This window comes from Lissotriton helveticus, chromosome 3_1 (assembly GCF_964261635.1).
Source record: "Lissotriton helveticus chromosome 3_1, aLisHel1.1, whole genome shotgun sequence".
Lineage (NCBI taxonomy): Eukaryota > Metazoa > Chordata > Amphibia > Caudata > Salamandridae > Lissotriton > Lissotriton helveticus.
Genome location: NC_136061.1, coordinates 1,758,354 through 1,773,669, shown reverse-complemented (window position 1 = coordinate 1,773,669; position 15,316 = coordinate 1,758,354). Strand labels below are relative to the sequence as shown.

Below are 15,316 nucleotides of genomic sequence, written 5' to 3'. Positions count from 1 at the left end.
ACTTCATGCATGACCTTGTAAACAGAGCCCCAATAATTCACCATATGTCGACACTCCCAAATGATATGAAGGAACGTGCCCAATAGGCCTCATCCCCGCTTACACAAACCCTCCTCCGCTAGACCCATTTTAATCAAACGTGGACCCGTGACATAAACTCTGTGGAGTATCTTAAGCTGGACAAGTTTCAATCTTGCTGGGATCGGGACTTCCTTTGGAGAGGAGATCGCCGATTGCCAGTCCTCATCATCAATTTCAAGGCCATCCCGGGTCCACCTCTCCCTCAGATCTACCAAAAGATCTACTCTGTGATTAATCAGTTTTTTATACACCAAGGAAATGGTGCTATCGAGCATATGTCCATCTAGTATACGGTCCTCCAAGGGGGAGGCCTCCGGTATCCTCTCCCCCTCGGGGAAGACCGATCGCAGTGCATGTCTCACCTGCGCATTCCTTTTGTAGGTCAGCAAATGATTTAATCTTTCCCTTCACCCAGAGATCATCGACAGTGGTTATTCCAATCAGTTCCCATTTATCGAAAACCTTCGTGTTCCATAGTTTGCCAAATCTGTCCGAACCAAAGAGTGGGGCAGCCAGAGTCAAGCGGTCTTTACAACCAAGCAAAGTAGTAACATCATGCCATATGCGCACCGCCACCCTAGTCGGCCCTGTCAGTTTTTTTTCAACTGATTTAGTGTACAGTGCTCTGCTATAATTGCCACCCGGAAGCACCCACCTATCCACGGCGTAGCCGGGATCAGTCGCAGAGCCATCCCTCGCGGCGGGATGCCTGACTTTCACCTTGTGGATACCCTGCTATCTCACAGGGGAATACCAGGAAGGGTTCCCTAATGACATTAGAGAACACAAGAGGAGATTGCTGGAGGAACATGGCGGCGGCAGGCTAGCGGCTGCTGCGAGGCTCTGCTCCAACATGCCCTAGAACGAGCCTAAAGTCGGTCTTTTGGATTATGGCTGCAAATTGAACGGTGAGATGGAAGGTATTACCTATTGAAGATGTTATTTTCGCCCTTTTGAGAAATTCTCTCTCCCCGCTTTTCATCCCTGAGTTTTGCAGCGGCACGGGCGTGGATGTGGATCAAACACAGAGGCACTAGGACCGCTGCGTAGTACAGGGCGGGACCTGGAGATGCGAGAGTGCGAGCGAAGGTACACGGAGGAGCGGCTCACTAGGCAGCTGCATCGGATCCCCAGCGAGGAAACCTGCCGGTATACGGGGACGGTCGAGAAAGGTTTCATTGCAGACTCTCATCAAGCGGTGAAGGTAACGGAAGCCTCCTGGTTGCGGGTAAGTTGCCATAGTATATGGCTCCGCTCAAGGGCCGCTTTTTGGTATCGAGCAGGCGTTTTTTCATGGCGGGCTCACCCTGGGACAGACTCTACTAACCCTGGTCTTGCAGGTCGTATGGAGCCAGAAAGAGCTGTTCCTTTGATGCAAAAAATAACCCTATTATCAGGCAGCACTTGCAGCACAGGGGGTTCAGCTTGGAGCCCTGTATCGGACAGTGTCACGACCTCAAAGGGGGCTACCGGTGACTCTGTTGACTCTAAGAAAGGGGGTCTAGTAAAGAACCGTTACCAGCTGCGCTCCAGGCAAGAACTCAAGAAGAAAGGGGTTCTTAACCCCTTGGATTTAGTGGAAGGCGCAAGGAGTGGGCCAATCCCCATTACACCGCTAAAGATAAATAAGAAGGGGGGTGCGAAAAGGGGGAGACCTAAACAACCTTTGGTGCCTAGAGGGACTCCGTCTTTAACGAGTTACTTCAAGATCATGGAGCAAGCAGTGGCCCCTAAAACAGTCAGTACCAGGGATGATATAAATGATGGAGAAACGGTTAACAAGCCAAACGTTATAGTTGATTCCCCTCTTCTTGCTACTTTCCCCCTGAGTAATAAGTATGCGATTTTGGGGACAGCTAACCCACAGGGTACTACAGGAGAGGCAGTAAAACATCTACCTAATCAAATTCTCGAACAAAGTGGGATAATTTCATCGGATGACATGCAGGATAATCAGATTGCTGCATCCGCATCCGCATCCGCATCCGCATCCAAGAATGTTCCAGCATCCCTGCAATTCGGGCTGGAAGACGATACCTTTTTCACACAATCGAGCGGGGCAGCGGGAGACATTGGGGGGAATGGCTTAACAGATGATAGACTGGGCTCCTTACTGCATTCACTCAAGACTGACTTACTAGCTGGATTTGAGGTTTCTGAAAAAAATCAGAGGGGTCTGCATGACAGATTTGATCTATTGGAGGCTAAAATCGAAGGTATCAGCGCCAGGACTAGCGATCTAGAAGTGAAAGTAACATCTCTTACAGAGTCTTCCAAAGAGAATTCTAAAGGCATAGATGCCCTGAAAGCCCAGAATCGAACTCTAACTATGGACTTAGAAAGATTGGAAACTCAGTGTCGGCGCAATAACTTGAGGATCCTTAAAATTCCGGAAGGCGCAGAAGTAGAAGATATAAAGGGCTTTGTGTGCAAACTCCTCCGGGATGATATCCTAAAGGATCGCCCAGACATTAATCTGGAAGCGGAGATCCAGCGGGTTCATAGGGACCCGTTCAGGCTACACCCAGAACGGAAGGCGCCTAGGAAAATCCTTGTCTATTTTCAAACTTACAGTGTTAAGGAGCTTATTCTCAATAGATGTCTCTCGCGTTCTTCTCTGCATTTTCAAGCCAACCCCTACCAAGTCAGATCGGACATAGGTAGTAAAACAGCCCAAAGGCAGTGGGAGCTCGGCTCCAGAATGCCTGAATTGCGTTCAATGGGGGCACAAGTACAAATGAAATTTCCAGCCATCCTCAAAATAATGTGGAATAATAGAATGTTTACTTGTCATTTCCCGGAGGAAGCGGATGCGGTGCTAGCTAAGATGAAGGAGAGGAAGGAGTAGATAATGCAACTGAATTGAGATCCAACTGGCACTCTAGCTTAATTTAGTATAGATTAGTATAGAATACTATGGGAGTAGGGAGTAGGGATGGTAAAGGGGAGTGTGTTTGTGTTTGTTCTTGGGAGGGAAAAAAAAAAAAAAAATTGATAAAAAAAAAAATAAAAAAAAAAAAAAAAAAAGAGGGGGAGGGAAAAAAAAAAAAAAAAAAAAAAAAAAAAAACACACCCAAAAAAAAAAAAAAAAAAAAAAGGAATAAAAAAAAAAAAAAAAAAAAAAAAAAAAAAAGGGGAAAATATATTTGTATATACATAGCTTATAAGGGAAATTTGAGACCGACATTGTTTTTTTTTTTTATATATAGAGGTAGGGCAGAGGAGGTGCAGGGCCTTCTAGGGCGTAATTACGCCAATCAGGAGGGAGGGGTTCCTCAACGGGAGGGGGGTAAGGGTTCAGGGGGATGGGGGAGAAAATCAGAAAAAAAAAAAGTCCTCATTTGTCACAAATCTTCATTTATTTCAAAATTTAAACCTTGTAGCAGGCTACTATTTTTCTTTAGTTAATAATAGAAGGACAGTAAGATTAAAGGATGGCCCAGCCAAGATCTACTAAAATTCTTTCATGGAACCTGAACGGGCTAGGGAGTCGTAAGAAACAATTAAACATTTCTCACTTTTTAAAAAACACTGGAGCTTCCATTATCCTATTACAGGAAACACATTTAGAAGCGGATGAATGTAGAAAAATATTCATTAAACTTAATTGGGTACAGGAGATTCTCTGTTCAAAACAAACGGGTACAACGAGAGGGGTTGCAATAATATGTTGTGCCAATAAGGGTATTATACTGCATGATTGGGCCACAGATCAGTCAGGGAGGTGGTTAGCCGCAGTGGTGTCAATAAGTTCAGTTAAATTCTTATGCGGGGTTTATTATGGTCCGAATGAGGATAATCCTGTCTTTCTTCAGAGATTAGAAAAATATATGATTCAGTATACAATCCCTATTGTGCTAGGGGGGGATTTTAACCTGTTATTAGATCCCACATTAGACCGTACCTCTAAATCTAGATACAATTGTCCAACAAAATCTTTTCTGATCCTGAAGAATATTATGAAAGACTACACATTGTTAGATGTCTGGAGAGTTAAATACGGCACAAAAAAACAATATTCTTTTTATAGCAAAAAATACCATCAGTTCTCCAGAATAGATTTTTTTCTATTAGACCAATCGCTCTTATCAACCACTGAGTCTATCTCTTATATTCCGATTGGTCTATCTGACCATTCAGTGGTTGAACTAAATATTAAGATTCAGAGGAGCTCTCCCGAATATAGGTGGACATTGGATAGGACTATTTTTCTAAATGAAGCATTTAATATTAAAATCAAAGAAAAATCCATAGAATTCTTTGAATTTAACGATGAAACAGCTCCTGAGAATATTGTTTGGGATGCATTCAAATCTTATCTAAGAGGAATATACAGCTCCCAGATGATCATAAATAGGAAGCTTAATAAGGAAATGGATATTAAAGAGCTTAGGCTAATCAAAATAAAAGAAGAACAGCTTCTCTCCGCCACTTTGGATGATAGAACTAACGTACCAAGATTGGAAAAAGAATTAGTGGAATTACAATTGAACTTCAGATCAAGAACCGAGAAATTACTCAAGGATAAATGGGAAGTTAGTAAATTAAGTAATTTTGAATATGGGGAGAAGTGTGGATCCCTGCTCGCGTGGAAAGCAAGGTCGGAGAGAACCAGAAATAACATCAAAACTTTAATACAACGCGGGTCTGGACTCGTTTTGGTTGAAGATGATGAAATCAGGCAAGAAGCTAGAACATTTTATCAGGAGTTATATACGGAAAAAATCACCTGCTCAATGGATGAGTTGGAGAGTCTGTCACTCTGGGATGACTTACCGCAATTAAAAGAGTCAGACATGGCTCTTTTGGTAAAGGACATATCAGAAGGGGAGATTAGACTCCAACTAAAGAAGATGGCGAGGAATAAAGCTGCAGGTCCCGATGGCCTCCCGATAGAGACGTATAAAGCAAATATTGAAGAAATTCTAGTTCCAATTCAGAAATTATTCAATAGAATTTTCATACAGGGAGAACAAATACCATCTTCATGGTTGGACGCTACCATATCACTAATAGCTAAACCGAATAAAGATCCGGAAAAGATAGAATCTTATCGCCCCATCTCACTCCTGAATTCTGATTTAAAAATATATTCTGGAATTTTAGCGACCAGACTGGCTAATGTCATAAAATCTATTATCCACCCCGACCAGAGGGGATTTATTCCCGGCCGTCAATTAAATGAGCTCACATTTCAAGTAATCGCTGCCATAGATTACGCCATAGAGAAAAAGAAGCCTCTTGCTATCGTCGCAATAGACGCAGCCAAAGCATTCGACCAAGTGAATTGGCTTTTTCTTTGGAAAGCGATGAGGAAGTTCGGTTTCCCAGAAACTTTCATTAACGGAATTAGAACTTTATATGGGGGCCCGAGAGCCAGGATCCTGGTGAACGGTGGACTGTCAGATTGGTTGAATATTCATAGAGGGACGAGGCAAGGATGTCCTTTATCTCCATTATTATTTGATATATATATCGAGCCCTTTGTATGTCTTCTAAGACAGGATCCTATAATTTACCCTTTTAAAATTGGAGATTTAATAATTAAGACAGCTCTATACGCAGATGATCTTCTTTTATATACTTCAAATCCATCAGATGCAATTCCAAGATTATTTCAACTTGCTGAGGAGTTTGGTATCGTTTCTGGGTATGGCATTAATAAGGAAAAGACCGATATTATGTGTTGGAATACCTTAGTCCCTATTCCAGAAGCTAAAACTAAGATGAGATACCTGGGCATACAGCTCAATCATAAGCTGGATGAAATTCCTAAAACTAGTTGGGATGTAGTGATAAAAGAGGTTAGGAAACTTTTGACCAGATGGAACTCTTTGCCTTTAAATATTTATGGTAGAGTAAACCTGGTTAAAATGATTATCTTGCCAAAAGTAACTTTCCTTTTTAATTCCATTCCCTTAACATTTAATAAGAAAGACATCCTCAACTTACAGGGTAGGATAGGTTCCTTCATTTGGGCGACAAAATCTCCCAGGATAGCCTGGAGGAAGTTGAGGAGAGGACTAAAAATAGGCGGCCTTGCTCTCCCAGATTTACTGTTATACTGCTATGCTTTTCAATTTAAAAATTTTAGACTTCTAGCGAATAAATTAGACTCCACTTCTAATGGAATACTCTTCCGAGCCATGTTGTCTGATCTCCCATACGGGGCTGATTTCTTTACGTTTAAATTTGGAGACCAAAAATTTTTTAAAAAGGTCCGATTGAAGCTTTTGAAGGCTGTTTTACATAACTGGCTACAAATAAGAGGGATGTTAGGCATACATTATTATCATACATATGCCCCGATATGGGATTCCCCTGGTACACCGGAATGTTTGACAGATCAGTTAGCACTTCCGTTAAAGAGGGCGGGTCTCTTCAAATGGGGGGACCTTCTTGATACATCAAGAGTACTAAAATGGGAAACGCTGGTAGGCTTAACTGGGGGAACTCTCACGAGATTTAAGTTCTATCAATTATCGGCCTGGTGGGGAAGTCATGCCTCGAATTCTGATGATGAGTGCCACCTCCTTGACCTAATCGGTAATAAAACGATAAGAAAGGGGGAGACTGCCCAATGGTACAAAATTTTTATAAACAATAAGGATAATCAAGAGGCGGAGATTACTAAGTTATGGGACCCCTCTATCCTTCAGATCTCGGATAACTCTGTTACATTATGGGCAGATTCTTTCTCTATGTCCCAAAAAATAATTAAACCTTCCAACTTAAGAAGGAATCATCTGTATACATTGTACAGGGTTTACTGGTCACCTGCGAAACTTTCTAAGATGTCCATAGTTCAATATTCTTGTCCCAGATGTAAGTCACAAGAGGCAGATGACATACATATGTTTTTTGAATGTCCAAATATAAACAATTTTTGGGGACAAGTCTGTGGGTTTTTGGAAGAGGTACTCTCACTTCCACTTACATACACTTTAAGTCTGGTTTTCTTTGGTCTCCAACCCGATTACGATATTAACAGTAATATATCTCAGTTTATTTTTTATGTAACAGTGATCGCCCGAAGAGAGATTTGTAAAGAGTGGAAGTCTGCGCTTCCCCCGACATTTGCAGATTTCCTTAAAAACATCATGGCGGTGAGTAAATTGGATATTTTATGTGGTGGAGATGAGTCTGCTAAATTATGGTCAGCCCTGAATGCCTGGTGTGAGAAATAGTCCAATGATTATGCCAGAGGTATGTGGACTTGTCCTTCCTCTGTAGCAAGTACCAACACGAGAGGAAGTTGGACGGGTAACAGCCTTACCTCTGGGCAATCTTCATCGGCTATCCACAAACAAGAGGGCTGGTAACGTTAGTTTGTGTCAGTGGCCTGAAGAGCGCCTACTTAGAGCATTTATCTACTGGTGGCATATATGAGGACACAAAAAATTAAAAAAAAAAAAAAAAAAAAAAAAAAAAAGGAAGGGTTCCCTAAGCAAGCGCCGGGAAACCCACTGCGGGTAGCTGTGCGCTATATAAGCTCAACTACATTTACATTTACATTTACCATGATTTATAGCCCCTAGCTGCAACGCCCAATAATATCTCTTGATGTTGGGGAGGGCGATCCCTCCGTCATACCACGGGAGCGTTAGTTTGGCCAACGCTATACGCGGCCTGTCGTCCCAGAGTAGTTTACGCTGCAAACCCTCCACCTTGCGGAAATAGCTTGCAGGAACCACATCTAAGGTGTTTTGGAGAGCATAAAGGAAACGCGTCAGGGACATCATTTTAAAAAGGGCCGCTCGTCCCAACATTGAAAGTGGAAGTCTCTGCCACCCAACCACATCACTTTTAAGCCGAGCCAATGGAGGAAGAAGGTTTCGCTCATACCGATTCATAGGATCCATGGAAATATAAACACCAAGGTATTTGAACCCCTCTCTTACAATTTGAATGGGGCAGTTCCGAGGCAAAACTGGGTCGTCACCATGTAAGACATATAAATGACATTTCGTCCAATTTATAATCAATCCTGAATTTCTGTCATACGACGCCAATACATCACAGAGAACAATTAGAGAATTCCTCGGAGAGGAAAGATAAAGCAAGATATCATCAGCACATAGAGACATCCGATCCTCAAACTGTGGAGACCAACGAATACCCTTGATCGAGGGCTCCCAGCGGAGCCAAGCCGCTAGTGGCTCGAGAGCCAGCAAAAACAGAAGTGAGGAGAGTGGGCAGCCCTGCCTAGTGCCCTGCCCAAGACAAAATGGCGCTGAGACACGACCATGAACGACTACCTGCGCGAGTGTCTCAGTATACAATAGACGTACCCAGCTAATGAACTCCGGACCAAAACCAAACTTAGCCAAAACAGCCCATAAATACGGCCATTCCACCGTATCAAAAGCCATCGTCGCGTCGAGTGACGCCATGATAGCAGGCTCCTGCAGGGTATGGGCAAGAACCCCATGCAATTGTCTCAGATTCAAGGCCATATCTCTCAAATAGGGGGCGACTCTATCAGGACGAAGCTTATATAATTCGATAGGGAGACCATTGGGACCCATCGCTTTTCCGGTATTCAAGGATTGCACTGCCAAAGCTACCTCATCTGCGGTAAGTTTACCGTCCATAAGGTCCCGATCCTCCACCGACAGACACGGAAGCTTAATATCCCTCAATAGTAGACACGAATCTTCCTCCGGTCTATCTGAGACGGACGTATAAATATTCCGGAAGTATTCAGCAAAGCGGTCTACTATCTCCTGCGGGTCGGTCACACAAGTCCCGTCCGTAGCTTCAACCTCTGGGACGAACCGATCTGCTCTATCTTTCTTATCCAGCCAGGCTATCAACTTACCGGCCTTATCACCTACATCATACAGACGCCTCTGTTGCTCACGACCAAGAGCCCTCGTGCTGTCAGTGACCAACGTCCTATACTCAAGCTGCTTAAGCTGTAAAACATGCAATCTGGCGCGGGTCACCTCCTCCATCAATCCCATTTCTATATTAGCTATTTCAGACTCAATTCTCACTACGTTCTCCTCCTTCTGCCTTTTAACACCCGCGATCAGGGATAAAGCCTGACCCCTGACTACAGTTTTAAACGCCTCCCACAACGAAATCAACGACGAGACCGATCCCTCACATCTTTTCCGGATTTTGGGATCACGTAGGTACCAGGAATTAATGGGGGCCACTCTACCATTGGAGCCGGTAGCAAAGTCGAAACTAAGCCAAAGAGGAGAATGATCAGATATACCTCTGGCCAAATGCCGTACTTCAACAATAGATGAGGCCTGGGCCGCAGGCACCAGACCATAGTCAATCCGGGAAAGACTACCATGAGCACCAGAATGAAAAGTGTATTGCCGTCGAGTAGGATGAAATAATCTCCAACTATCCACCAAACCCAGTGTTTCAACAAAGTCCGGAAGCCATCTTTGAGCTCGCCTCAAATCCCGTGACGGAGATCTATCCAGGGTGCCAGAGACTACCGCATTGAAGTCTCCCCCCAATATCAACAATCCACTAGGAAGGTTCACTACAACCTTACCCAACTCAAGAAAGTTCGTGTTCTGCAGACCCGGGGGGACGTAAACCGAGACCAAAGAGAGGGTACGCCCCTCCCAACGTCCCAAAACCACAGAATATCGTCCCCTTTCATCCGCAACGACCGAGCCAACAACAAACGGGAGAGAACCCCTAAGGAGGATCCCAACACCCCTGGACCCAGAAGTAAAACCTGCATGCGCCACAAGCCGATATCCCTTCCTATTCATTGCCTTACACACATTTCCAACCAAGTGAGCTTCCTGTAGGAGGACAACATCTGGGGAGTGTCTCTTAAGGAATTGTATGACCACACTACGCTTGATCTTGTCCCCCAACCCATTGACGTTCCAACTCAATACCCTCAATCCCCTACCCCCCATCATGAAACAGAAAGGAGATCCAACCCTCCTCCGAGTGCAGCACCTTACAGGATTTAGCTTGAAATACAATGCCTTGTGAAAACTCAGACACAACATCAAAAAACAACAGTTCCCCCCCAAAACATCCTGTTACGCTACCCCCCACCCTGCACCCCTGCTTACGACTTTCAAGCCTCCCCAACTCGCAGTGTGCCTGTCACCCCCACATCTAGACTAAACTACAAAAAGTAAGTCAGAGGAGGAAAGAGGTCTACCGATAGCCCGTTTATCCCCTTAATGTATCGTGCGAGGTGTGAATCAAAACAGTACAGATAAAAGGAAACCTTTTCCCCATTGTCCCCGGATCCCAGAACCACAGTCATCATTCCTGTTCCTGCGCACTCCCGTCTTCTCCTCCACTCTGTTTCTGGGGTTCCTGCGTGCCTTCAAAGTGTCTAACCAGTCTGCAGCCATCTCCGGCTCATCAAAAAAATAAGTTCATTCTTCATGTTCAATCCTCAGTTTAGCCGGGTAAAGCATAGAGTATTTAAGTCCCATATCTCGAAGCCTTCTCTTCACCCCCATAAAATTCAGTCTTTGCTTCTGGACTGTTTGTGTAAAGTCAGGAAAGAAACTGATGGACGAGTTTTCATACTTCAAGGAGCCTCCCGATCTGGAAGCCTGAAGGATAGCGTCTCTGTCTCTAAAATTGAATATCCTGGCTATCAAGGGCCGAGGCGGGGCACCGACACGCGGCCCTCCCCCGGAATTCTGTGGGCCCGCTTGACAGTAAAAAACTTGGTCAGGCCTTTGGGGCCAAGATGGTTGGTTATGAGACCCTCCACGAAGAGATCAGCTGCCTGCCCTTCCGCATTTTCCGGGACCCCAATGATACGAACGTTATTCCTCCGGGCTCTCCCTTCAAAATCCTCCAGCCGATGGACAACACGGTCATTAGAGGCTTTCAGATTCCGTACTTAGGATTGTAGCTCCGTGACATCGTCCGTGAGACTAGCCGTTTTAATGTCCAAGGATTTCACTTTCTCATTTGCCTTTGTGAGGTCAGCCCGAATCAAATTGACTTCGATGGATACCGTATCTACTTTATGAGCCAGGGTCTCCATCTTCTGTCCAAGCGAGGATTGGATCCCATCAATGGCGGCCATTACGTCTTGTAATGTAGGCTCCGTTTCCAGGGCAGAGGCATCCTTTACTCCTTCCTGTGACTTTCCTAGTCCACTAGGCGATCCCTTAGTTTGGGAGTAACGGTCCACGTTGTTCGACTGCATATACCGTCCCCCTCTGGTGGCCTTCTGCTGCCGTTTGTCCCCCTCCGGCTTGGTCACCATTTTAGGGATACTGCTATACACGTTGGCCAATCCAGGGAGGCGGTACTCAGCAATCGTTATTCGTAGAACACGTCAAGTCCCTTACTTCCGACCCTCCAGGATAGTATGGCATTTGTCCGTGGCCATCGATGTCAACTGGGGTGTCCAACAGTCACACTCTTCAGCTGGGTCGCCAGTGCACCCGTCAAGACCGAAAGTGAAACCAAGTGAGGCTGTGGGACCGGACCGGCCACTTCCGGTATACAGCGCCGTTGTTGTTGAACTACGCCACGGGCACTATGCCAACCCAGGCTCCGGGCATCCGAGAGAGACAGGCCGTAAACTTTCTGAGTCCATAACTCCGGTTTCCGGGGCGCCTTCGGGGTTTGGATTGCAGCATTCAGATTGTCTTTGCTTCAACTGCAAGAATCACTCCACAGTGATGAGAATGCTCCAGAAGATCCTCCCTTTGCTTCCGTTTCAGGCGAGGAGAATCATGGTCCAGGCTTTGATACTCTCTCGTCTGGACTATGGCAATGCTCTCTATTTCGGAGCCCCAAGGGCTACAATCAATAAGCTGCAGGTTACACAGAACTGTGCAGTTCGACTGCTCTATCAAATCCCTCGCTGGCAGTCTGCCAAACCCGCTCTCAGGAAGCTGAATTGGCTTCCTGTTGCAGCGAGGATACAGTTTAAAGCTATGTGTCTGACCCAGAAAGCAATTTGGAGGACTGGTCCAGCTATAATGCATCCTTTAGTCATCCCCTATCTCCCCCACAGAGCTCTGCGCTCCAGCTCATTACATTTAGCCACTTCAAACAAGATGGGGTGTCCGTTCGTTTTCATTCAATGCTAGTAAAATCTGGAATTCCCTGCCCCTCACTCTCAGGAAGAATAATAATCTGCTGGCATTCAGAAAGCTTTTAAAAACCCACCTGTTTGGAACAACCTGTTAGCACTCTGCCCTATCGTTTCTCCGATTCTAGCCATCAGCTCTGCGAGGCAACAGGGTAGTCTATGCGCTATACAAATATAATTTTCATTTCATTCATTACTCTACTTATGCTAGGGGAGGGGCGATCTGGGTGGCCCCACAGGTTCCGTTCAAGTAACGCAACTATTTGGCGGATATGGAGGGCAGATATGTAATTGTGTATAGAGAGCTAGTGTGGAGGTATGTATGGTAAATATTTATGCCCTCAACACAGATGACGGTGATTTCTTTTGGTGCCAGAGAGAGTCTGCTCCTTCCATATATTGGGACCCCTCTAATATGGGCTGATGATTTTAATTGCATGTTGGATGGCTTATTGGATAGACAGCTGCCAAAACAACATACTAAACCCCACATGTTGCTTGAGTGAGGTGATGAGTAGTTTAAACTGTGTGGCTATATGACGCTAAAAAAACATGGGTGACTGAGGCTATACTTGTTATACGCCGGCCCGTGAGGTGTATAGAAGACTCAACCATTATCTGCTCTCTCTGGAAGCATGTGGTGCGGTAGTATGGACTACAATGTGTGGCCATTTTTTATCGGACCATGCTCTGGTATTGTTGGAGTGGGGACTGGAGTGGCATAGGCCGAGAGCTCCGCTTTGGCATTTGCATCCGACTACGCTACACAATCTGTTATTTTAAGAGGAGCTCAGAGAGCTCATTGCGGGTTATTTCGCCTCTAATTGGTTGACCACGAGTGCTAGGGGTTGTGAATGGGATGCATTCAAGGTGGTTACCAGAGGAGACCGTTTGTCCGGGGTGGGTGGCACAAGGAAGAGATTGGAGTCAGAATTGGCAAATGCCGAGGATAGGTAGGCTACAATACAACAAGGGGAGAGAGTGTCAGGACAGGATCATGGTTCACTCCTGCAGGCACAGCAATGGGTCGGAGGGATTTGGGATAGGTTGAACTGTTTAGTTCGCCGGGAATATTGACAACTTTTACATAGAGAGGATGACCGATCTGAGAGAATGTTGGTTTTGTTATTGAAGCGGGAGTGCCCACCCCCACTTATATTGACATTGCCACTGCCCTGGCGGCGATATGGTGACTACCCAGGTCAGTATTAACCGGGTGCTATTCTACCCTCTATTGGAAATATATAGTGAGATCCCAGAGACGGATATGCCTGTAGATAGGGGGTATATCCCAGGTGTCCCCCTCTCACGCCTCACGGGAGAGCAGCATGAATATTTGGAGGCAGCGATCTACCTAGAGGAACTGCAGGAGGCATTGCTGGCCATAGCCCGGCTTAAGTCACCAGGACCAGATGGAATTCCTATGGAATTCTACCAGACGTATATGCCGACGTTTTGCTTCCACACCTATTAGAAACCTTACAGGAGACTAAACAGGATGGGTGCCTACCGTTGTCCATGAGGGAGGCTCAGATAATCATGCTTCCTAAGACTGGCCAGAATATAGAGGATCCGTGCTCCTATACACATTTATCCATCCTGGGGATAGATGCTAAATTGCTCTCTAAAGTCCTGGCCAAAAGATTGAGCAGAGTTGTGACCTCACTGGTTCATGAAGATCAGTGTGGGTTTATACCTGGAAGGGATATGCACATGAATACATGTCGGTTGTCTCATGTCTTTCATTCAGTGGCTAACAGCGACATCTGGGCAGCAGTTGTTGCCCTGGATATTGAAAAAGCTTTTGATACGCTATGGTGGGAATATCTATGGGAGGTGCTGAGAAGAATGGGTTTTGGACAGAAATATATTGAGTCGGTTAAACTGCTTTACAAAAAGCCGAGAGCCAAAGTGCGAAAAGGAGGTCAAGTATAAGAGATTATAAAAATTGAATGAGGCACGCGACAGGGGTGCCCTCTATCGCCACTGCTTTTTGCACTGGTGATGGAACCCCTGGCTTTGAGACTGAGGAGTGACATGGAACCATGTGGCGTAGTTGTAGATGGCCGCACACACGTGATTTCATTGTATGTGGAAGATGCGCTCCTATGCATTAGACAGCTGTAGGAGGCGATCCCGGTACTTCTGGAGAAGCTGGCCTCCTTTGGTGCTGCCTCTGGTCTCTACATCAATCATTGGAAATCAATACTGTTCCCCCTGGCTGCCCTCAGGAGGGGGCACCTCTGGACCTTCCTGAGGTGGGACTGACTAGGGAGGTGGATCATTTTGGATATCTGGGCATTCAGGTAGCACATTTGCCAGATGCTCAATACAAGCTAAATATGGGGAGCGTCCTTGCGGGACATAAAATGTCAATACAATTCTGGAACAAGTTCCTGCTTTCTGTTATGGTAATGGTGGCTGTGTCAAAAATGGTGATGTTACCTCGTTGCCTGTATGTCTTGCAGAATGCTTTCTGCAGGATACCGAAATCCACATTTGACACACTTAATAGTTTACTGATTTCTCTGGTGTGGGCAGGTGGAAGGAGTAGAGTTAAGTTAAAAATGCTCATGCTGGACTTGAACTCCAGGGATTGGGTTTACCTGATTTTAGGTTATTTTTTACGGCAGAATTATTACAATATACAGCGCAGTGGTGTATGGAAGGTCGTACAGTAGATAAAGTGTTACTGATGGACTGGAGCGATGGGTCTCGGTTACAAAGGTATTTAATGATGGGATCCAAAGTCCCCAGGGATTGCCCCCACATAGTGAGGCAAGTAGCTGTGTCCTGGGAACAAGCAGTCACTTTGGTACTTCGCAAGGCACCTTATGCTGTAGCCCTCCCGATCCGATGGCTACGGGGATTTCAGCATTTCAAACTTCTATGAGGGAGGATACGTATCGGCAGGAGATCTGTACCACAATGGAAACTTGCTGACCTTTGATGAAGCACAGGATTGCTTCCAGGTACCAGCAGGGCATTTTTTACAGTATGCCAAAATCTGCCTGGAGGAGCCACAGGAGTTGCGCACGTTGGCAACACTGTTAGACCCGGGTTCTAGTGGGGCCCTAATCTCGTGTACATACTAAGCCCTGTAGGACGGCGGTACAGCTGACTTATCAGTTGATAGGGGGAAATGGGTCAAAGACCTACCTCTCCCATTGA

At 45.4% G+C, this 15,316-nt stretch overlaps 1 protein-coding gene across 3 annotated transcripts in view; it reads left to right on the top strand.

The window, feature by feature from the left end:
• Positions 1-15,316, top strand: part of LOC144824365 (CD5 antigen-like) — a 1,020,628-nt gene that overhangs the window by 60,648 nt on the left and 944,664 nt on the right. The gene's annotated exons all lie outside the window — the stretch shown is intronic.